Source organism: Eutrigla gurnardus, assembly GCF_963514095.1.
Source record: "Eutrigla gurnardus genome assembly, chromosome: 4".
In the NCBI taxonomy this organism is placed as follows: domain Eukaryota; kingdom Metazoa; phylum Chordata; class Actinopteri; order Perciformes; family Triglidae; genus Eutrigla; species Eutrigla gurnardus.
This window is the reverse complement of record NC_139918.1, coordinates 18,343,523-18,367,452: the sequence shown is the minus strand read 5'-3', so window position 1 is coordinate 18,367,452 and position 23,930 is coordinate 18,343,523. Positions and strand designations below refer to the sequence as shown.

The 23,930-nt window shown below is 39.2% G+C and overlaps 1 protein-coding gene and 1 pseudogene across 2 annotated transcripts in view; both read left to right on the top strand.

Annotated features, from left to right (window-relative positions):
* The window catches only part of LOC311011964 (sodium- and chloride-dependent GABA transporter 2-like), a 44,555-nt gene that overhangs the window by 8,930 nt on the left and 11,695 nt on the right, over positions 1–23,930 (top strand). The gene's annotated exons all lie outside the window — the stretch shown is intronic.
* Positions 304–22,519, top strand: LOC311012473 (sodium- and chloride-dependent GABA transporter 2-like; annotated as a pseudogene). The gene is made up of 12 exons (XR_014599444.1): positions 304–391; positions 15,536–15,620; positions 15,694–15,826; positions 15,936–16,070; positions 16,393–16,488; positions 16,583–16,707; positions 17,205–17,317; positions 20,013–20,150; positions 20,244–20,346; positions 20,986–21,086; positions 21,187–21,357; positions 22,349–22,519. The product of XR_014599444.1 is annotated as a sodium- and chloride-dependent GABA transporter 2-like (transcript).

The window sequence follows — 23,930 nt, the reverse complement described above, 5'->3', positions numbered from 1 at the left end:
ACTGACGACAAAGCACATTTTTTTCAACATCATTTCAAGGGAAATGCTCATTGAATTATGACCAATTTATTTCTTCATTTCTCATGCAATCACCACCTAATTTGAAATGATGTAAATGTATTACCTTCGGTATTTACACGCTCCCTGCCAACTAGTCTGCCTTGTCCATCCCCAATGGCTGGCTCATGCTGAAGCTTGTTAATTCTCCAGGTCTGAGCCCTTGCAGCATGGGCGGTGCATAGAGATGAAAGGAAGCACGGTGCCGGGGGCCCCTGACTCACTCGCCCTTAAATGCACGAAGGGATGCGGGCGCCGGTCAGCAGCATCAGCTTCCCGCACAGCAGTGTATCGGCAGAGTTCACTTCAGGGGGGAGAGCGGCTTCGAACACAGGTGCTTCTCATTGTTATTTTCACGATTTCAGTGTGCATGTGACGGGTGCATGAACTATTTTAGATTAAGTCTTTTGACGACAATGCTTGTTTGCTTTAGTTAGGAGTTCATAAACTAAAAACAAGAATATCAAAGGAATAGAAATTACAGTGCAGTATAAGAAGTTCATAGATAGTATTGTTCACTGAAAGGCAGCGGCAAACAGATACATCTTCAGTCTTGATTTAAAAGAGCTGAGAGTGGCAGCAGACCTGCAGCTTTCTGGAGGTTTGTTCAGGATATGTGGTGCATAAAAATTGAATGCTGTCTCTCCATGTTTGGTTCTGACTCTGGGGACACAGAACAGACCTGTCCCAGACCATCTGAGAGATCTGGATGGTTCATAGCTAAGCAGAAGATCAGAAATGTATTTTGGCCCTAAACCATTACATTTTTGTTAGCCTATAGTACTATTTTAAAAATAAATTATTTGACCGACAGCAAGCCAGTGTAAAGATAGAGAACGGTAGTAATATGATCTACTTTTTTGGTCTTAGTGAGGACTCAAGCAGCAGCTTTCTGAATTAACTGCAGCCCTCTGATCAACTTTTAAGGGCTAAAAAGTCTGCTCCCTCCAATCATTGATTTGCTCAAGGCATCTATTCAGCAGTGTTGGGCAAGTTACTCTAAAAAAGTAACTAGTTAAAGTACTAGTTACTTTTCCCGGAAAGTAACTAAAGTAGTTACTGAGTTACAAATTCTAAAAGTAACTAGTTACTTTGGAAAGTAACTATTGCGTTACTTTCAAATAATTTTTAAATACTGATCCCTCTTTGACGGAACTTAAAATACATGTGCGTGTTCAATTATTTATGATAAATCTGAGTATTATAATGAAATGGATACTCAATACATTAAAAGCAGAAATCCACAATGCACAAATCTAAACAATTTTATTGGAGATATTATAATTACTATGCTTATAGTAGATTGATAAAAAATAACACAATAAATCTTTTGGAACTTTTGATATTTATTGCACCTCAACAGGTCACAACTAAGCAAAATAAAATTATTCTTGTTAAGCAATATACCAAAAATAAATAATAAATATATTTACTCTTGTAGTGTAAATTAGGGGGGGGGGGGGGGGGGAACAGTAGGCATACTGTATGTATGTTTTTACGTAATGTTGTGTGCAAGGACAAAATTTTGATTTCAGAGGTGGGGGGGACAAAAGTATTTTTAATAAAACTCTAACCTCTTTCAGTTCACTGTGTTTTCTAGTAGTATTTCTAGTATTCTATTGCTACGTTTAAAGGCGCTATATGTAAGAATGTGGCAAAAAACGATACTACACTCAAATTCAAGACACTGCGGCGAGTCGTATCCACCTCCCCCTCCACCCCCTCCCCTCCAGACTCGAGGTTGCCAGAGCCGTTGGCGTATCCAAACGTGCCGAAGGCAGCCTGACAGCGGAGTAACAACGTTACTCATTTCGATCATAGAAACAAACGTTAGCAGCACAGCTCGTAACAAGACAATGCTAATGCTGCTAGCGTTAGCTGTGCTGTCCGGCTGGCCGCGGCTGGACAGCCGGACAGCCGGATACCCGTAACAGGACAGTGCTAATGCTGCCAGCGTCCAGCTGATGTCCGGCCGGCTGCCAGCTGGAGAGCCAGATGCCCGTAACAGGACAGTGCTAATGCTGCTAGCGTTTGATTCTATGATCGAAATGAATAACGTTGTATCTCGACAGTTCAAAGTATTCGAAATGTCCATCCCCGTCAAGCTATGATGCTAACTTAGTTAGCCAAGCTAAACTTACCTGTCTAGGAGTAGAGTAGCCAATTCTGCATCCGATTTCAAATTCCTCTCAGCTTTCAACTGTCTCCACCGTTCAAATGCATCCCCTATATAGACCCTTGCTTTGCCTCGGTTTTTATCTTGGCGTTTTTGTGAATCATAACAAGCTCTTTTGGGTTTCGTTGCATCCGCCATTGTAGCTCAGTCGAAACTGGCAACCCGTGGTTGCTTGGCAGCTGAGACTCTACTGACTGCAATGATTTGTAGACGCCAGTGGGTGGCGCCACATGCCAAAACATGTTTTCAAAACATAAACATGATTTGCGGTCTGCAAAAGATTTTTTTAAATGCGAATATTTTGGCTGTACTGTTGTTGTTGGTGAGTTCAGTATGTTACACTCAACAAAAATATAAACGCAACACTTTTGTTTTTGCTCCCATTTTTCATGAGATGGACTTAAAGATCTAAAATTCATTCCAGATACACAATATTACCATTTCTCTCAAACATTGTTCACAAATCTGTCTAAATGTGTGATAGTGAGCACTTCTGATTTGCTGAGATAATCCATCCCACCTCACAGGTGTGCCACATCAAGATGCTGATCTGACATCATGATTAGTGCACAGGTGTATCTTATACTGCCCACAATAAAAGGCCACTCTGAAATGTGCAGTTTTGTCTCACAGCAAAATGCCACAGATGCCACAAGCATTGAGGGAGCATGCAATTGGCATGCTGACAGCAGGAATGTCAACCAGATCTGTTGCTCGTGCATTGAATGTTCATTTCTCCACCATAAGCCGTCTCCAAAGGCGTTTCAGAGAATATGGCAGTACATCCAACCGGCCTCACAACCGCAGACCACGTGTAACCACACCAGCCCAGGACCTCCACATCCAGCAGGTTCACCTCCAAGATCGTCTGAGACCAGCCACTCAGACAGCTGCTGAAACAATTGCATAACCAAACAATTTCTGCACAAACTGTCAGAAACCGTCTCAGGGAAGCTCAACTGCATGCTCGTCGTCCTCATCGGGGTCTTGACCTGACTCCAGCTCGTCGCCGTAACAGACTTGAGTGGGCAAATGCTCACATTCGATGGCGTCTGGCACGTTGGAGAGGTGTTCTCTTCACGGATGAATCTCGGTTTACATTGTTCAGGGCAGATGGCAGACAGCGTGTGTGGCGTCGTGTGGGTGAGCGCTTTGCTGATGTCAATGTTGTGGATCGAGTGGCCCATGGTGGTGGTGGGGTTATGGTATGGGCAGGCATCTGTTATGGTTGAAGAACACAGGTGCATTTTATTGATGGCATTTTGAATGCACAGAGATACCGTGATGAGATCCTGAGGCCCATTGTTGTGCCATACATCCCCATGTTGCAAGGATCTGTACACAATTCTTGGAAGCTGAAAATGTCCCAGTTCTTGCATGGCCAGCATACTCACCGGACATGTCACCCATTGAGCATGTTTGGGATGTGCTTGACCGGCGTATACGACAGCGTGTACCAGTTCCCACTAATATCCAGCAACTTCGCACAGCCATTGAAGAGTAGTGGACCAACATTCCACAGGCCACAATTGACAATCTGATAAACTCTATGCGAAGAAGATGTGTTGCACTGCATGAGGCAAATGGTGGTCACACCAGATACTGACTGGTTCTGAGTCCCCAGACCCCCAATAAAGCAAAAAAATGCACATTTCAGGGTGGCCTTTTATTGTGGACAGTCTAAGGCACACCTGTGCACTAATCATGATGTCAGATCAGCATCTTGATGTGGCACACCTGTGAGGTGGGATGGATTATCTCAGCAAAGCAGAAGTGCTCACTATCACACATTTAGACAGATTTGTGAACAATGTTTGAGAGAAATGGTTATATTGTGTATCTGGAATGAATTTTAGATCTTTAAGTCCATCTCATGAAAAATGGGAGCAAAAACAAAAGTGTTGCGTTTATATTTTTGTTGAGTGTATATGATCATTATTCCTGAGTCTCTATGACATATTAGGATGATTTTACAGCCAGTTGCTTTAGATTTCTTACATATTGTACCTTTAAGTTTACTGTTCCCTTTTGTGGTTTTACTGGTTGTAAAGCAAAACATTATCACCCAATTCTAATCCAATAGGTATAATAACAACTAGGAAATTCCCCCGCGGAAAATTTTGAAAGGGCCACGGGGGCTACTGCCGGAGTGTATATACATTATGATGAGATTCTTCGAGATTTCAAATGAGACAGAGTTGTTTTAGAGGCAAATACAGAGACTACTTGCTGAAAAACTGTCCCTGAAAGGAACGCGCATCAGCAGTTTTGCATGAATTTACCTCTAAAATGGCTCCGTCTCATAACGTTACATTATTATCACATAGCGTGCTGAATGTGCAGGTCACAACAAGCCACAAAAGCGTTTTGGAGTTGTTGGATTGTGTATTTGATGATACATGTCACCGAGCTCAGCTGTCACTCAAGTACTCAGTACTACTGAAACTCAAGTACTGAGTACTACCAAGTACTACTGTGGCTCAAGTACTGAGAACTACTAGGTACTATGTACTGTCAAACAGTTGAGTGCCAGTACATGTCACCGAGCTCAGCTGTCACTCAAGTACTCTGTACTACCGACAGAGGTGGGTAGTAACGCGCTACATTTACTCCGTTACATTTACTTGAGTAACTTTTTGGAAAAATTGTACTTCTATGAGTAGTTTCAAAGCAGCATACTTTTTACTTTTACTTAAGTAAATTTGTGAAGAAGGAGCGGTAGCCTACTTTTACTCCGTTACATTGGGCTGATTCTGCTCGCTACTTTTTTTTTTTATCGATCTGTCTGCTGCATGGTCTGTTTTGTTTATGTGGGGACCAGAGCCAGTGGCGCCGCCAGCCGGAATCCTGTACGCACTGTGCGTACTTTTTTTGAAGGTGGACTAGATATTTAAATTTCAGCGGGTGACACCAAACCACGTCTGCCCAAGCAAGTCAGAGCTTTTCTTTCGCTCACACAGTGTCCTGGACTGCAGTCAAGCCAGCCTCCACTCGGAAAACCCCGGTCAAGCTAGCCCCCAGTCATTCTGTGGTGCCTGTTTATACTACATATTACGGTAATGCAGTCCAAGAACAGAATTCAGAATAAAAGCACAGACCTATGAACTCAATTTGCAATTTCAGTCTGTTCATTAATTGTTTAAGCGATTGAACTATTATTTCATTGATTGATTGATTGATTTATTGATTGATTGATTTTGCATTTAAGGAATTAATTTATTGATTATTCACGTAAATCATTTTACCAGCCTCATTCTGATCACATTTAAGCCTTAGCAGTTGGAGGCCATGGCAATTAATCTGTGTGAATAATTAGTCCAACATAAAAATAAACACAATATCAGGAGCTTCTGATGAGGAATTTCAAAATAAAAGCCAATTTAATGGTCAAATATTTTCAATATATCCATTTGAATTCAGCTTGACATTACAAAGAAACTACCGGTTTCCACAGATTGATTTCACTTCAGACTGATAGTGGTCGACCTCACAGACTCACTCATATAATATCAGGAAGTTCTGATGTGGTTTTTCAAAATAGAAGTCCTCTGAAATGTCAGATATTGTCAATATTTTCCTCAAATTCAGATTTACATTAAAAGGAAACTTCCTGTTGTCACAGACTGATTTCACTTTAGACTGATAGTGGTCGACCTCAGAGACTTACTCACGTGATATCAGGAAGTTCTGATGTGGTTTTTCAAAATTAAAGCCCTTTGAAATTTGAAATATTTTCAATATTTCTCTTAGAATTCAGATTGATCGTGGGAGGAAACTTCCTGTTTCCACAGACTGATTTCACTTCAGACTGATAGTGGTCGACCTCAGAGACACACCCATGTAATATCAGGAAGTTCTGATGTGGTTTTTCACAATTAAAGCCCTCAGAAATGACAGATATTGTCAGTATTTAGATATGAATTCAGATGGATATTAAAAGGAAACTTCTTTTTTCCACAGACTGATTTCACTTCAGACTGATAGTGGTCGGCCTCAGAGACTCACCCATGTAATATCAGGAAGTTCTGATGTGGTTTTTCAAAATTAAAGCCCTTTGAAATTTGAAATATTTTCAATATTTCTCTTAGAATTCAGATTGATCGTGGGAGGAAACTTCCTGTTTCCACAGACTGATTTCACTTCAGACTGATAGTGGTCGACCTCAGAGACACACCCATGTAATATCAGGAAGTTCTGATGTGGTTTTTCACAATTAAAGCCCTCAGAAATGACAGATATTGTCAGTATTTAGATATGAATTCAGATGGATATTAAAAGGAAACTTCCTGTTTCCACAGACTGATTTCACTTCAGACTGATAGTGGTCGACCTCAGAGACACACCCATGTAATATCAGGAAGTTCTGATGTGGTTTTTCACAATTAAAGCCCTCAGAAATGTCAGATATTGTCAATATTTAGATATGAATTCAGATGGATATTAAAAGGAAACTTCCTCTTTCCACAGACTGATTTCAATTCAGACTGATAGTGGTCGACCTCAGAGACTCACTCATGTAATATCAGGCACTTCTGATGTGGTTTTTCAAAACTAAAGCCCTCAGAAATGTCAGCTATTTTCAATTTTGAGATATGAATTCAGATAGATATTTAAAGGAAAATTCCTGTTTCCACAGACTGATTTCAATTCAGACTGATAGTGGTCGACCTCAGAGACTCACCCATGTAATATCAGGCACTACTGATGTGGTTTTTCAAAATTAAAGCCCTCAGAAATGTCAGATATTGTCAATATTTAGATATGAATTCAGATGGATATTAAAAGAAAACTTCCTGTTTCCACAGACTGATTTCACTTCAGACTGATAGTGGTCCACCTCAGAGACTCACCCATGTAATATCAGGAAGTTCTGATGTGGTTTTCCACAATTAAAGCCCTCAGAAATGTCAGATATTGTCAATATTTAGATATGAATTCAGATGGATATTAAAAGGAAACTTCCTCTTTCCACAGACTGATTTAAATTCAGACTGATAGTGGTCGACCTCAGAGACTCACTCATGTAATATCAGGAAGTTCTGATGTGTTTTTTCAAAATAGAAGTCCTCTGAAATGTCAGATATTGTCAATATTTTCCTCAAATTCAGATTTACATTAAAAGGAAACTTCCTGTTTCCACAGACTGATTTCACTTCAGACTGATAGTGGTCGACCTCAGAGACTCACCCATGTAATATCAGGAAGTTCTGATGTGTTTTTTCACAATTAAAGCCCTCAGAAATGTCATATTGTCAATATTTAGATATGAATTCAGATCGATATTAAAAGAAAACTTCCTGTTTCCACAGACTGATTTCACTTCAGACCGATAGTAGTCGACCTCAGAGACTCACTCATGTAATATCAGGAAGTTCTGATGTGGTTTTTCAAAATTAAAGCCCCCTGAAATGTCAAATATTTTCAATATTTCTCTTTGAATTCAGATTGATCGTGGGAGGAAACTTCCTGTTTCCACAGCCTGATTTCACTTCAGACTGATAGTGGTCGACCTCAGAGACTCACCCATGTAATATCAGGCACTTCTGATGTGGTTTTTAAAAAATTAATGCCCTCAGAAATGTCAGATATTGTCAATATTGACCTCGATATCTCCCGCCAATTCAGGTTTACATTATTAACATTACATTACAATTCCACAAACCCATCCATCCCGGACGACTAACATGTCCTGTCATTTCAGTCGCACTGTGCTTCCTTCTTGTCTTTCAGCCACATGTGCTCCCTCACCTGCCCCTAGTTGGCCAGAATTAAATCTTCTGCCTTGTGTGTGTATTGTTTTACAGTGTTTTCCCAGTGATTGTCTCTCTTACTAGAATTAACTGATATTGTGTACATGACTGATCAGCTCTTTAAAAAAAAGTTTGTATTGTTAAATTTTAGATTGTGTCATGTGTCTCTTGTGTGAACCTGACTCTTTGATTTGTCCATAAAGTGAAATTTTTCATTTTTACAGGATGTTAAGTTTTAGTAATGTTTTGTTTGTCATGCTATACTGTTATTGTTTTTTTTACACCATGATTGAATGAATAAAGTTACACAGATTTGCCAACACCACACTGACAAGGCCCATTTTTGTTCCTGAACTGAAGTAGTGAATGGCAACTAAATTGGGTGGATGCACACAAGTATAAACTCACTAACAACTAACTTTCTAACCAACACGTCTGATGGAAAGTTCTCCTGGAAAATAAAATATTTGTGTTCAAACATATGGCTGCTGTTGAGGACTCACAACACACACTACCAACTCATCCACCCAGCTGGTAATGTCATGCACATTGTAATGTACATGACATTACGGATGTTTTGATTTTGGAATGTAATATTGGCTGTCGGATGCTAGATATCTACAAATCTGCATTATCACTTTCGGCCACTGAAACATCATGTCGATCAACCACTTGTCAGTAAGTTAAAATTTCATGTTCAATTCAAAGTGACTTTCTTTTGGTTTTAGGTTGAGGCACATAGACACTTTTTGTATTATATCTGCCTATTTTAGTCCGTTGCTTTTGCATCAGGTGGGTCAACTTTAATGTCAGATACAGTTACTAATTACATGTTAAAAAATGTAGTCAGTAACATAATTCAAGTACCACAATATTAAAGAAATGTAACTTGATTACTTTAAGTTACTTTGGATTACCCAAATACAAATGCAAATAAAGACAAGAAAGAAGAAATATCTATAAGATGACTTTTAGTTCTGTGTATACAACAGAATACATTAATATATAACTCGAAAACTGTAAAACAGTTTACAAAGCAAACAAAAATCTGCGTCTTTACAATGCAAACTGGAAAATGCTTTGTTTTAGTTTAAAACATTGTTTAAGAGGTCTTCTCATGTCTTCTTTTGTCATGAGTAAATGCCTTTGATGCTTCCTCTGTGGAACACATAAAGCAAATTAAAAATGTAATTATTTGCAGCGTATGTTAGACTTATTCAGTTTTATTCATTGACTACTAACTATTCAGCTGTATTCAAGAATTACATCACATATTACAATAATAATAATAACAATAATGATAATAATAATAATAATAATAATAATAATAATAATAGTAATAATAATGATAATAATAATAATAATAATAATAATGTAAACAATTATTACCAGTTACATTGTAACTACTAGCCTATTTCTAGTAATAGCAGTTGTAAAACACCCCCACCTATAGGATGTGTGTCACTTATATGTCCCCCCAAAATACCCATACAATTTCCTAATATAATAATGCTATTTTAATATCTTCTTGTGATCTAAAGTGTTAGTGACCCATTTCTGAGGGCTTTAATTGTGAAAAACCACATCAGAACTTCCTGATATTACATGGGTGTGTCTCTGAGGTCGACCACTATCAGTCTGAAGTGAAATCAGTCTGTGGAAACAGGAAGTTTCCTCCCACGATCAATCTGAATTCTAAGAGAAATATTGAAAATATTTCAAATTTCAAAGGGCTTTAATTTTGAAAAACCACATCAGAACTTCCTGATATTACATGGGTGAGTCTCTGAGGCCGACCACTATCAGTCTGAAGTGAAATCAGTCTGTGGAAACAGGAAGTTTCCTTTTAATATCCATCTGAATTCATATCTAAATACTGACAATATCTGTCATTTTTGAGGGCTTTAATTGTGAAAAACCACATCAGAACTTCCTGATATTACATGGGTGAGTCTCTGAGGTGGACCACTATCAGTCTGAAGTGAAATCAGTCTGTGGAAACAGGAAGTTTCCTTTAAATATCGATCTGAATTCATATCTAAATATTGACAATATCTGACATTTCTGAGGGCTCTAATTTTGAAAAACCACATCAGAACTTCCTGATATTACATGGGTGAGTCTCTGAGGTCGACCACTACCAGTCTGAATTGAAATCAGTCTTTGGAAAGAGGAAGTTTCCTTTTAATATCGATCTGAATTCATATCTAAATATTGACAATATCTGACATTTCTGAGGGCTTTAATTGTGAAAAACCACATCAGAACTTCCTGATATTACATGGGTGAGTCTCTGAGGTCGACCACTACCAGTCTGAATTGAAATCAGTCTGTGGAAACAGGAAGTTTCCTTTTAATGTAAATCTGAATTTGAGGAAAATATTGACAATATCTGACATTTCAGAGGACCTCTATTTTGAAAAAGCACATCAGAACTTCCTGATATTATATGAGTGAGTCTGTGAGGTCGACCACTATCAGTCTGAATTGAAATCAGTCTGTGGAAAGAGGAAGTTTCCTTTTAATATCCATCTGAATTCATATCTAAATATTGACAATATCTGACATTTCTGAGGGCTTTAATTGTGAAAAAACACATCAGAACTTCCTGATATTACATGGGTGAGTCTCTGAGGTCGACCACTATCAGTCTGAAGTGAAATCAGTCTGTGGAAACAGGAAGTTTCCTTTAAATATCGATCTGAATTCATATCTAAATATTGACAATATCTGACATTTCTGAGGGCTCTAATTTTGAAAAACCACATCAGAACTTCCTGATATTACATGGGTGAGTCTCTGAGGTCGACCACTACCAGTCTGAATTGAAATCAGTCTGTGGAAAGAGAAAGTTTCCTTTTAATATCCATCTGAATTCATATCTAAATATTGACAATATCTGACATTTCTGAGGGCTTTAATTTTGAAAAACCACATCAGAACTTCCTGATATTACATGGGTGAGTCTCTGAGGTCGACCACTACCAGTCTGAATTGAAATCAGTCTGTGGAAACAGGAAGTTTCCTTTTAATGTAAATCTGAATTTGAGGAAAATATTGACAATATCTGACATTTCAGAGGACTTCTATTTTGAAAAACCACATCAGAACTTCCTGATATTATATGAGTGAGTCTGTGAGGTCGACCACTATCAGTCTGAATTGAAATCAGTCTGTGGAAAGAGGAAGTTTCCTTTTAATATCCATCTGAATTCATATCTAAATATTGACAATATCTGACATTTCTGAGGGCTTTAATTGTGAAAAAACACATCAGAACTTCCTGATATTACATGGGTGAGTCTCTGAGGTCGACCACTATCAGTCTGAAGTGAAATCAGTCTGTGGAAACAGGAAGTTTCCTTTAAATATCGATCTGAATTCATATCTAAATATTGACAATATCTGACATTTCTGAGGGCTCTAATTTTGAAAAACCACATCAGAACTTCCTGATATTACATGGGTGAGTCTCTGAGGTCGACCACTACCAGTCTGAATTGAAATCAGTCTGTGGAAAGAGAAAGTTTCCTTTTAATATCCATCTGAATTCATATCTAAATATTGACAATATCTGACATTTCTGAGGGCTTTAATTTTGAAAAACCACATCAGTAGTGCCTGATATTACATGGGTGAGTCTCTGAGGTCGACCACTATCAGTCTAAATTGAAATCAGTCTGTGGAAACAGGAAGTTTCCTCCCAAGATCAATCTGAATTCAAAGAGAAATATTGAAAATATTTGACATTTCAGGGGGCTTTAATTTTGAAAAACCACATCAGAACTTACTGATATTACATGAGTGAGTCTCTGAGGTCGACTACTATCGGTCTGAAGTGAAATCAGTCTGTGGAAACAGGAAGTTTCCTTTTAATGTAAATCTGAATTTGAGGAAAATATTGACAATATCTGACATTTCAGAGGACCTCTATTTTGAAAAACCACATCAGAACTTCCTGATATTATATGAGTGAGTCTGTGAGGTCGACCACTATCAGTCTGAATTGAAATCAGTCTGTGGAAAGAGGAAGTTTCCTTTTAATATCCATCTGAATTCATATCTAAATATTGACAATATCTGACATTTCTGAGGGCTTTAATTGTGAAAAAACACATCAGAACTTCCTGATATTACATGGGTGAGTCTCTGAGGTCGACCACTATCAGTCTGAAGTGAAATCAGTCTGTGGAAACAGGAAGTTTCCTTTAAATATCGATCTGAATTCATATCTAAATATTGACAATATCTGACATTTCTGAGGGCTCTAATTTTGAAAAACCACATCAGAACTTCCTGATATTACATGGGTGAGTCTCTGAGGTCGACCACTACCAGTCTGAATTGAAATCAGTCTGTGGAAACAGGAAGTTTCCTTTTAATGTAAATCTGAATTTGAGGAAAATATTGACAATATCTGACATTTCTGAGGGCTTTAATTGTGAAAAAACACATCAGAACTTCCTGATATTACATGGGTGAGTCTCTGAGGTCGACCACTATCAGTCTGAAGTGAAATCAGTCTGTGGAAACAGGAAGTTTCCTTTAAATATCGATCTGAATTCATATCTAAATATTGACAATATCTGACATTTCTGAGGGCTCTAATTTTGAAAAACCACATCAGAACTTCCTGATATTACATGGGTGAGTCTCTGAGGTCGACCACTACCAGTCTGAATTGAAATCAGTCTGTGGAAACAGGAAGTTTCCTTTTAATGTAAATCTGAATTTGAGGAAAATATTGACAATATCTGACATTTCAGAGGACTTCTATTTTGAAAAACCACATCAGAACTTCCTGATATTATATGAGTGAGTCTGTGAGGTCGACCACTATCAGTCTGAATTGAAATCAGTCTGTGGAAAGAGGAAGTTTCCTTTTAATATCCATCTGAATTCATATCTAAATATTGACAATATCTGACATTTCTGAGGGCTTTAATTGTGAAAAAACACATCAGAACTTCCTGATATTACATGGGTGAGTCTCTGAGGTCGACCACTATCAGTCTGAAGTGAAATCAGTCTGTGGAAACAGGAAGTTTCCTTTAAATATCGATCTGAATTCATATCTAAATATTGACAATATCTGACATTTCTGAGGGCTCTAATTTTGAAAAACCACATCAGAACTTCCTGATATTACATGGGTGAGTCTCTGAGGTCGACCACTACCAGTCTGAATTGAAATCAGTCTGTGGAAAGAGAAAGTTTCCTTTTAATATCCATCTGAATTCATATCTAAATATTGACAATATCTGACATTTCTGAGGGCTTTAATTTTGAAAAACCACATCAGTAGTGCCTGATATTACATGGGTGAGTCTCTGAGGTCGACCACTATCAGTCTAAATTGAAATCAGTCTGTGGAAACAGGAAGTTTCCTTTAACTATCGATCTGAATTCATATCTAAATATTGAAAATATCTGACATTTCTGAGGGCTTTAGTTTTGAAAAACCACATCAGAAGTGCCTGATATTACATGAGTGAGTCTCTGAGGTCGACCACTATCAGTCTGAAGTGTAATCAGTCTGTGGAAACAGGAAGTTTCCTCCCAAGATCAATCTGAATTCAAAGAGAAATATTGAAAATATTTGACATTTCAGGGGGCTTTAATTTTGAAAAACCACATCAGAACTTCCTGATATTACATGAGTGAGTCTCTGAGGTCGACTACTATCGGTCTGAAGTGAAATCAGTCTGTGGAAACAGGAAGTTTTCTTTTAATATCGATCCGAATTCATATCTAAATATTGACAATATCTGACATTTCTGAGGGCTTTAATTGTGAAAAAACACATCAGAACTTCCTGATATTACATGGGTGAGTCTCTGAGGTCGACCACTATCAGTCTGAAGTGAAATCAGTCTGTGGAAACAGGAAGTTTCCTTTTAATGTAAATCTGAATTTGAGGAAAATATTGACAATATCTGACATTTCAGAGGACTTCTATTTTGAAAAACCACATCAGAACTTCCTGATATTATATGAGTGAGTCTATGAGGTCGACCACTATCAGTCTGAAGTGAAATCAATCTGTGGAAACCGGTAGTTTCTTTGTAATGTCAAGCTGAATTCAAATGGATATACTGAAAATATTTGACCATTAAATTGGCTTTTATTTTGAAATTCCTCATCAGAAGCTCCTGATATTGTGTTTATTTTTATGTTGGACTAATTATTCACACAGATTAATTGCCATTGCCTCCAACTGCTAAGGCTTAAATGTGATCAGAATGAGGCTGGTAAAATGATTTACGTAAATAATCAATAAATGAATTCCTTAAATGCAAAATCAATCAATCAATCAATAAATCAATCAATCAATAAATCAATGAAATAATAGTTCAATCGCTTAAACATTTAATGAACAGACTGAAATTGCAAATTGCGTTCATAGGTCTTTTATTCTGAATTCTGTTCTTGGACTGCATTACCGTAATATGTAGTATAAACAGGCACCACAGAATGACTGGGGGCTAGCTTGACCGGGGTTTTCCGAGTGGAGGCTGGCTTGACTGCAGTTGACCTGGAGAGACGCAGCCGCATTTGAGAGGACGATCGCGCGTGTGTGCGCAATTACGCATAGCGTGTTGGCCCCTCTCCACTACACAATACAGCTCGGCTCTAGTCTCGTCACCTCTCTGCTGCTGAGCACTGTGGGCCGAGCCGATGCACGTCTCTCTCCCCGGGCCGGGAGAGTTATCATACCGTACTGTGCGTGTGTGTCCAAGCGTGTGTGTGCGTGCGTGCGTGGAGTGCTCACAAGCGTGCGCTTGTGTTTAGGGCGCGGATGGAGGGCACAAAAAAAATATTTGCACCGGGCCGATCACCATGATATACGCTACTGATTTCACTGATACTGAAAACATTCGATTTTGTCTTAAAATTTTTTTTTCCATTTGTTGTTGTATTTTGCCGTTTCTGTGCGTACATTGAAATTGAATCCTGGCGGCGCCACTGACCAGAGCAATGATTTAAGATCGGGACTTCCCAGAGGCTCTGTGACTATCACATGACTGCATCTCACCAATCAAATGTAGCCACTAGCGACGTCTAACTCCGTTTCACCAATCAGGCAAAGCCTAAGCCATCACATGACCGCACACACATTCCCCGCGGCAAACAGGCGGAAAAGAGCGCAGAAACAAAACGATGGAGACGGCATGCAATTCCGAAGAAGCCGAAGAGGAGGAGGCACAACACCCCTGGCCCCACATAAAAGAAATGTTCACACTCCAGGCAAAAAATAAAAACAGCTACATTATGCGTTGCCATTTGTGTCTCCCGAAACAAGTGGAGTTATTTATTTATTATTGTTTATTATAAACTGTTTCAGTTGTCTAAGGGAATTCTCCGTGCATTATTTGACATTATTTGACCTGATTAATAAAGGAGGTTACTCGGCAGTTACTCTGTACTTGAGTAGTTTTTTTATATAGTATATAATTACAGTCAATGGCAATAATGAAAATGTATTATATAATGCTGCAATGATTCACTCCAATCCGTTCTAAATTATTGCTTTTTATTCTTCCACCGCCAGAGAACTGCATTGATTACAATCAGAATCATTCAGTTTATGACCACATCAATGAAAATGCAACGTCTTCAGTTAAAGAATTCTGGCAGTAAGTACTCATATCACCCACATGATTTAGAGTTGTCATAATGTATGTTTAATCATTTTCTTCCTGCATACAGGAGGAGAGTCCTGGCTTTGTCTGGAGGAATTGAGGAGATGGGCAGCATGCGCTGGGACCTGGCTGGATACCTTCTGCTGAACTGGATCATCTGTTACTTCTGTATATGGAAAGGAGTCAAGACGTCAGGAAAGGTGAGAAATATGCACTTGTTATCATCATGGTGTTAGAACTCCAAACTGATTAAATCCTAAACATTACTGTGAAAACCTCCACTCAGTGAAATTGATGCTTCTGTCTCAGGCCGTCTACTTCACGGCAACGTTTCCCTACATGATGTTGATAGTGCTGCTGATCCGCGGCCTTACATTGCCAGGAGCTGTAGATGGAATCCGATTTTACCTTTCTCCTGATCTGACAAGGCTGACTGATTCTCAGGTGAGGTGTTTGCGTGGAAGTGATGAGTGATCTATGAGTGACATTCTGTACAGGGCAATACTTTGCAACACTGGCACACTGGACATAGTATACATACTGTAATGGGTGTCTGGGACTGGTGGGAAAGTCTGTGGACCTCTAATGGATGGAAGGAGAATGGCAACTCTTTGAGAATTCCTAAGAAATGCATGGGCTTGGAGAAGTTGGATTCTTGTCTGAAGGGATGGACAGAGAGGTAGAAATTAGAGAGTTAGGTATAAACATCTAATAAATGAATGCATATTTAAGGCATAACAATCACAGCTCATTTAACTGCTTAAAGGTGTGGATGGATGCTGGGAACCAGATATTATTCTCTTACTGTGTCTGCTCAGGCATCTTTGGGAAGCTACAATAAATACAACAACAACTGCTACACGTAAGGAAAATGAAGATTATTCCATACGTGTTATGCCTTACATTTTTTATGTGATGCAGGATTAAAACATACTCCTCTTTTTTTTCATCTTCAGAGACACTTTTGCATTGTTCACACTGAACACTTTAACCAGCTTTGTTGCTGGTTTTGCAGTCTTCTCTGTCCTTGGATTCATGTCATATGAGTTGGGTGTTGACATCTCAACGGTAGCTGAATCAGGTACGGGATGGTTTGTTGTGTTCTTATGAAAAATGATAAATAATAGGTATATATCAACATGTTTTTTTGTATACATATGAAGAAGCTGTGAGAAGTTACCTCAAGCTTTCTCCACCCTAAATATACCTGACATGATTATCTTACAAACCTCAGTGACATGGAACATGGAAGTCAGATTTTGTAATCACATTTTAAGATTAGCAACACAGTCCTTGAAATGCTTCTAAAATGATTTACTGATAGGATGGTGTAGAACATAGGGAATCAGGAATAAGTCTAAGAATATGGCAGCACCCTCCTTTAACGAGCTTGGATTCATGTGGCCAGAATTAATTGTTTCCGTTTGAATTACTCACCATCTCAGGAAACAAGCTCAGCATGTCTTTAATTTTAATTTAAGTTTAATGCTTACACCACACAAGCTATAAACATATATTATGACCTATAAGAGTATTGTTGCCTAGCATACTTGGTTATCTACTTTGGACCTCTTGCAGGTCCTGGCCTGGCATTCATAGCCTACCCTCGGGCAGTATCCCTGATGCCTTTACCCCAACTCTGGGCTGCCTTCTTTTTCCTCATGATAATCCTCCTCGGACTGGATGGGGAGGTAAAGTGTTATCATTCAGTTGTATTTAAAATATACATCAGACTTTCATAAAATTCAGTTCTTACTCACAGGCTCTGTGATCTTCTTGACCCCCCAAACATGAGCACGCAATTTTATTTGTATAGCACCTTTCAACAACAGGGCAACTTAAAGTGCTTTACATAAAACATTAAAAGAATTGCAGAAAAAGCATTAAAACAAGCCATTCAAATAAAATAAAACATTTAAAAAGTAAATAAATAAAAACAAGAATATCAAGGAATAGAAATTACAGTACAGTATAAGAAGTTCATAGATAGTATTGTCACTGAAAGGCAGCGGCAAACAGAAAAGTCTTCAGTCTTGATTTAAAAGAGCTGAGATTTGCAGCAGACCTGCTGTTTTCTGGAGGTTTGTTCCAGATATGTGGTGCGTAAAAACTGAAGGCTGCCTCTTCATGTTTGGTTCTGACTCTGGGGACACAGAGCAGACCTGTCCCAGACCATCTGAGAGATTGGATGGTTTGTAGCTAAGCAGAAGATCAGAAATGTATTATGGCCGTAAACCATTCAGCGCTTTGTAAACCAACAGTAGTATTTTGAAATAAATTATTTGGCAGAAAGGAAGCCAGTGTGAAGATCAGAGAACTGGAGTAAAATGATCACATTTTTTGGTCTTAGTGAGGACTCAAGCAGCAGTGTTCTGAATTAACTACAGCTGTCTGATTGACTTTTTAGGGAGACCTGTAAAGACACCGTTACGTAGTGAAGCCTGAAGATAACTACATGGACAAGTTTTTCCAAATCCTACTGAGTCATAAGTCCTTTTATCCTTGATATATTCTTTAGGTGATAGTAGGCTGACTTCATAACTGATTTAATGTGGCTGTTGAAGTTCAGGTCTGAGTCCATGACTACACCTAAATTTCTGGTTTGTGGTTTTTAGCATTACTGTTTGAAGCTGGGTGCTAACTTTTGACCGTTCTTCCTTGGCTCCAAAAACAATGATTTCAGTTTTGTCTTTGTTTAATTGGAGAAAATTCTGCTCCATCCAATAATTGATGTCACTCACTGAAAATATGCATAAGAGTAGCCAATTAGGACATGCCTACACAAATACATGTGGACTCTTTTCGACTTAAGGGACTTTTGCCCTGCCCTGACTGCTCATCTCCATGGATGGACTTGGTGCTTCAAGAAATGTGTTAGTGCCCGTGATGTCCCGGTCTCATCGCTGGAACAAATCTTTGTGTGGTTCTGGACCACAGAGCACCTGTTGTCTCTGAAACCAGACTGTAGAACAGGGTTGTCTGTCTTATGGCACTATTAAAGTGTATGCAGAAACCATGAGGGTTTTGTTGACAGAATAGTTTTTGACTACACTCTCATGAAACGGTTCTTGCAGGAGGTCAGGAGGCAATGCCCGATTATTTGTGGCTCCTCCCAATAGGAACTGCCCATTGGTGCTTGTGGGCTTGATGAAGGGTTCCTTTGAGCCTCTAGAGCACTACTACCGAAGGTATTGTCAATGGAGACAGCTTTGCTCCTTGCACTGACCTCATCTAAGAGACTATGGTAACAAACTGCCCTGTTGGTGCATCCCAGTTGCTTGCTGCTTCGTGGTAAGTAACCATAGCACGGCTACACCAAGGCCAAATCCCTCCTTTGGTCCCAAGAACTTAAGTTCTTTCAGGTTGAGGGTTATACTTTTGGTATGAGTATGAGGCAGGGACGGACTGGGACTTAAAAACGGCCCTGGACTTTGACTAGGCACGGCCCAAAGCAACCGGTACGCGGAAACTCAACAGCAACAACAATAACGCCTGGCATGAGTGTCACAATACTTTCATTGTGGCTCATGAAACTATACCATCCAAATTATAGCAATAGCACTGATGTTGACTAGATGTTGTGTTAAGAGCATAGTATTCTTCTAGTTTAACTTGAATACTTGAATAAATGAAGGTCTCAACACAGTGCAGTCCCTCTGGCTGAACCAATACAAAACAGCTATCTAAATGTCGCAATTTTTTCCCCCTCGCCTTCTCAGCCCCACCTTTTTCTTTCCGTTTTTTACCGGTGTTATCCATTCTGTATTTTTCACTTTGAGGAAGAACGGCGCGCAGTTGTATCGTATCGGCGATCAAAACCCATTCAGAGTGGTACGTCACCTCCGGGGTCTAGTAAATCCCTCTCGGGCTAATGGAAACACGGCGAGTGAACGGCCATTTGAGAGGGCGTGCCCTGAAACTTACCGAGCGGGTCATTTTCCCGAAAGTCTTGATTCTTTGCTTCTGCTACTACTTCTTCTTCTTCGGGGCAGCTGGCATCCAACTTAAATGTCCATTGCTGCCACCTACCGTACTGGAGTGTGAAACAGTAGATTAGCAGGGGGAAAAAAACAGGTGATGACTGCGTGGCGGGTGGTGCGGCCCGCCTGGAGTACCGGCCGTTCTGTGATTCTCCAGATCACACAGATGGCCAGTCCGCCCCAGGTGAGGTGGACTCCACCCACTTTACCCTGAAAGTCCATTAGAGGGCCTAGCCTCTGTGCGTTAGAGTGTGATTATGACATCGTAATGTACGGAATGTATGCTGTATTGGTCGTTCAAAGTAATTAAAAGCTAAAATCATTCATCCATACCACCACACAGGCCTTGTAGTGGCCAACTGACTTGAAAAAAATAGAAAATGTAAAACTAATATTTCCCCCACAGTTTGTGTATCTTGAAGCCTTGGTAACAACCATATCAGACATGCATCCATCCTTCTTTTTGACTGGTCATCGACGTAAACTACTTCTGCTGGTCATCTGTGGTGTGTCATTAGTTATTGGTCTGTTTATGGTGACTGAGGTAAGAATTTGTTTGTTTAACTAGCAAAATTAAAACTGTTAAGAGATACTGCAACTGTCTTCCCGTCTCTTTCTTCGCCGTTCTCTGCTGTAGGGAGGACTTTATATATTTATGCTGTTTGACTACTATGCTGTCAGTGGAATACCAATCATGGTTTTTGGCATTTTGGAGTCCATCTGTGTTGGATGGATATTTGGTGAGCAACAAAAATATTTTAGTCAGAGGTGGGGGGTATGTTTTCAATAATGTGGATTATGGGATATTAAACAGGGTTTAAGTTGTCTGTTGACTCTATTCTTCTGATCTTTTTTTATCTTGTATTTCCATTTCTAATGCACATACAGTAGGTTATCCGGGCACTAAACCCAGAGATAACGGAAATATTTTCCTACAGCTACTCTGCAGTTGGCTTTTGCTTGTGCCAATTAGACAGTGTTTCAATGCAGACAATGGAAATAAACAAATGCCTAAATAGCTAATTTGTTGGAATACTCTACAAACTGAAATAAAAGCACAGATTTATCTGAAGGTGTTTATTGAAAAGGTGTCATATTGTACCAAATCAAACCTGTAATCACTGATCTCTTGTGCAAGCTTCACATAGACAGAAACATACATGCATACTTTTAAAGCATGCATATATATATATACATTGAATAATAATAAAAATGAACCCCCACAGATACCCCTTTAAACTATGCTACTTTTTTGCCAATATGTTTTCATCAAAATATTGCAAATAATGTAAATGGATATATATTCATCATATGATGAATATATATTCATTTACATAATTTGATGATGTAGCTAATATGACTGTCTGCCTGCCTGCAAGGTGCTGATCGTTATTATGACAAAATAAAGGAAATGATCGGCTTCTACCCATCTTCGTATATGAAATATTGTTGGAGGTTCCTCACGCCATCCGCCTGTGTTGTAAGTACATTTATGTTGTATTGTTGTCTATAAGACGTAAAGCTCAGGGTCAAAGATGTGTGTGTGTGTGTATGTGCGTGTGTCACTTCTTTCTTAACAGGGAATATTGCTATTCTGTCTGGTGAAGTTCACCCCACTGAAGTTAAACAACACCTACCAGTACCCCTGGTGGGGCTATGCCATTGGACTATCTCTTGCGTTCTCTTCAGTTCTCCTGACTCCTCTGTGGATTCTCTATGCTATGGCAGTCACACCGGGAACAGTGAAACAGGTGAGTGTGACTGCTGATCGGGTAGAGAACCCCGGTCATCACAAATATTTATTACCAATGCTAAAGTTAATGAAGCATTGTGTTGTTTCAGTTAAATCAGTGCCTTTGCAGTAAAAGGTCAATCCCTTGACCTTTCTCTGGCCGAACCTACATGCAGCTTATATGTTACATGGAGTTTTGACTGTAAACTGCTTCTTGAGCTGACTGAAATATGAACTATTACAGAAGCCAAATATGAGGTTTTCAGTGGGACACTACTTTATGCTGGGAGATTTGTTACAATGTAAGTGATCTGGCAAATGTTGGTCTTTTTTACAGAGACTGAAAACGTTATGCACTCCGGCAGCTGACCTGTGCAACGCTTCACCAAAGAATGCTCTTCACCCTGAAACACCTCTTTCTGGAACAGAGCTTTGTGCTTTAACTGAGACCTGAAAAGATTGCAGTTATTGGTTAAGTTAAGTTTATTGGAGGTTATTGGATCACTGTGATGTGGTGATTTTGTTTGGGGACTGAATAATTGAGCTTTTCTGCTCCCGACGGTCGACCTTTCCAGCCTTCTTTCCTTGTGTAACAATCCTGTTCATGACCGTTGCCTGTTTTTGTTTCAGAGACTGCCTATGTACTGTAAGTTTTTCTGCCTTGTTGTGGTTTTTGACTTTTGCTGGATTCCCTGTAACCTTTGTATTGCTGACTGCCTTGCTGTGTGTTACCTCTGCCTGCATTAAAACTGAGTTCCTGGGTGGAAGTCTCTGTTCTTTGTCCCTGTGGAAGAGTAATTCCCATAACAGGACCCGTCCTCTTATGGTCACTGGTGCCACAAGATCAGCCTGTCTGCGGTAAAGTAAAGTTTACCATCACTGTTGTATGAATGAGTCACCTGGATATCCTCATGTTTCACTGGTAATGGTGACACTTCGTTGTCGCATGGTTGGCCAGGTGGAAACAAGATAGCATCAATAGTTAGCCATTCTCTAATTCTCTAAAAAAGCAGCGGGCCAGGCCAGCAGCAGGCCAGCGGGAAAACTTCTCGGTGCTCCAGATGGCCAGTCCAGGCCTGGACCTTATCCTTCACTGTGAAGATGAGAGGCAGCACCTCAGCAGCAATGCTGTCTGTGTGGACAGCATATGTGTGAGCCACAACAGTTCAACAGTTCAGTGAGGTGGTGCGGCACATGTTAGTGGACAACAATGCTTTCGCTGGAGACTTTGTCATTATTTTATTTACAAAGCAGAAAAGGGGAACAACGTTGTAGCATTTTGTAACATGATTTGTACCTATTCAAGTTCATGAATATTATTCTGGCTTCCCAGCAGGAAAGCACTGTTTGTAGGTTTGTGTGTTCCCTTGAAGCACTTTCACAGCTGGAAGGCTTTTTCCCTCTATATTTGCATATTTAGTATTGAAGTAATACAAATGTTATGTTACTTTAATATTGTGGTACTTGGATTAGCGTAATTTAAATGGTGTGCTTTTAATTTTCTATTTTGTATAACAAACAATAAAATACCCATAAAACAAAATAAGAGTACCAATGAGGACGGTGCCAAAAGGAAATAGTACATATGCAGTAGAGAGCCTGTGATATACACTCACCGGCCACTTTATTAGGTACACCTGTCCAACTGCTCGTTCACCCAAATTTCTAATCAGCCAATCACATGGCAGCAACTCAATGCATATAGGCATGTAGACAACGTTGTAGCAAAGTAGGCAATTAGCAAACCACTTCTGGTCTGGCACCCAATACAGTGCAACCTTGGAAATTTAATTTGAGCATGCTGCGGCTCCAAGTTAAAATCAACAATAATGTACGTTGTGTGTTCCCTTGAAGCACTTTCACAGCTGAAAGGCAGATCTTGAACTGTACTTTGATGTTCCTATTTTATGCTTTTTCCCTCTTTATTTGCATATTTAGTAATAAAGTAATACAAATGTTATTGTAATGGCAACCTATTTGCCACTCTTGCAGGACACAAAGTTTCCGTACTCGTGCTTGTCATAAGGCAATAAACTCCAAAGAAAATCCAAGAAGGAAACGAGGCCGATGTAAAAAGGGGAAAAAACGCTGCGGTTTATTCTCCACATATATAACAAAAACAAACGTTTCCAAGCAAAATCCTGGGTATCCTGTCGTCACCTCAAACTTACTGACAAACGGATAAAATGAGTTTTCTATGTCTAAATGACGCTAAGCTGCGGTCAGAAAAAAGTGTTGCTCCCGTCCTGCGCCGACAAGCCAACTACAAAGCCTAGATGCCGACAGGTGCGCACATGGCAAATTTACTTAACTTTACAACAGTAAATTCTGCTTTACGGCAGTATTAATTTGTGGCAGCAGGACTAAATAAGAGCATTATAAAATCACTTCTACTGAATAAACATGAATTACAGTAAGATAAAACAAAATATCAGTTATGATTAATTATTGTTAATTAAAGCAAAATAGATCTTAACATATTAGGCACAAAATGCAAACATGAGCCTCATATTATCCATGGCTCTAACATATATTCCATGGATTAGCGTAATTTAAAAAGTGTGCTTTTAATTTCCTATTTTGTATATCAAA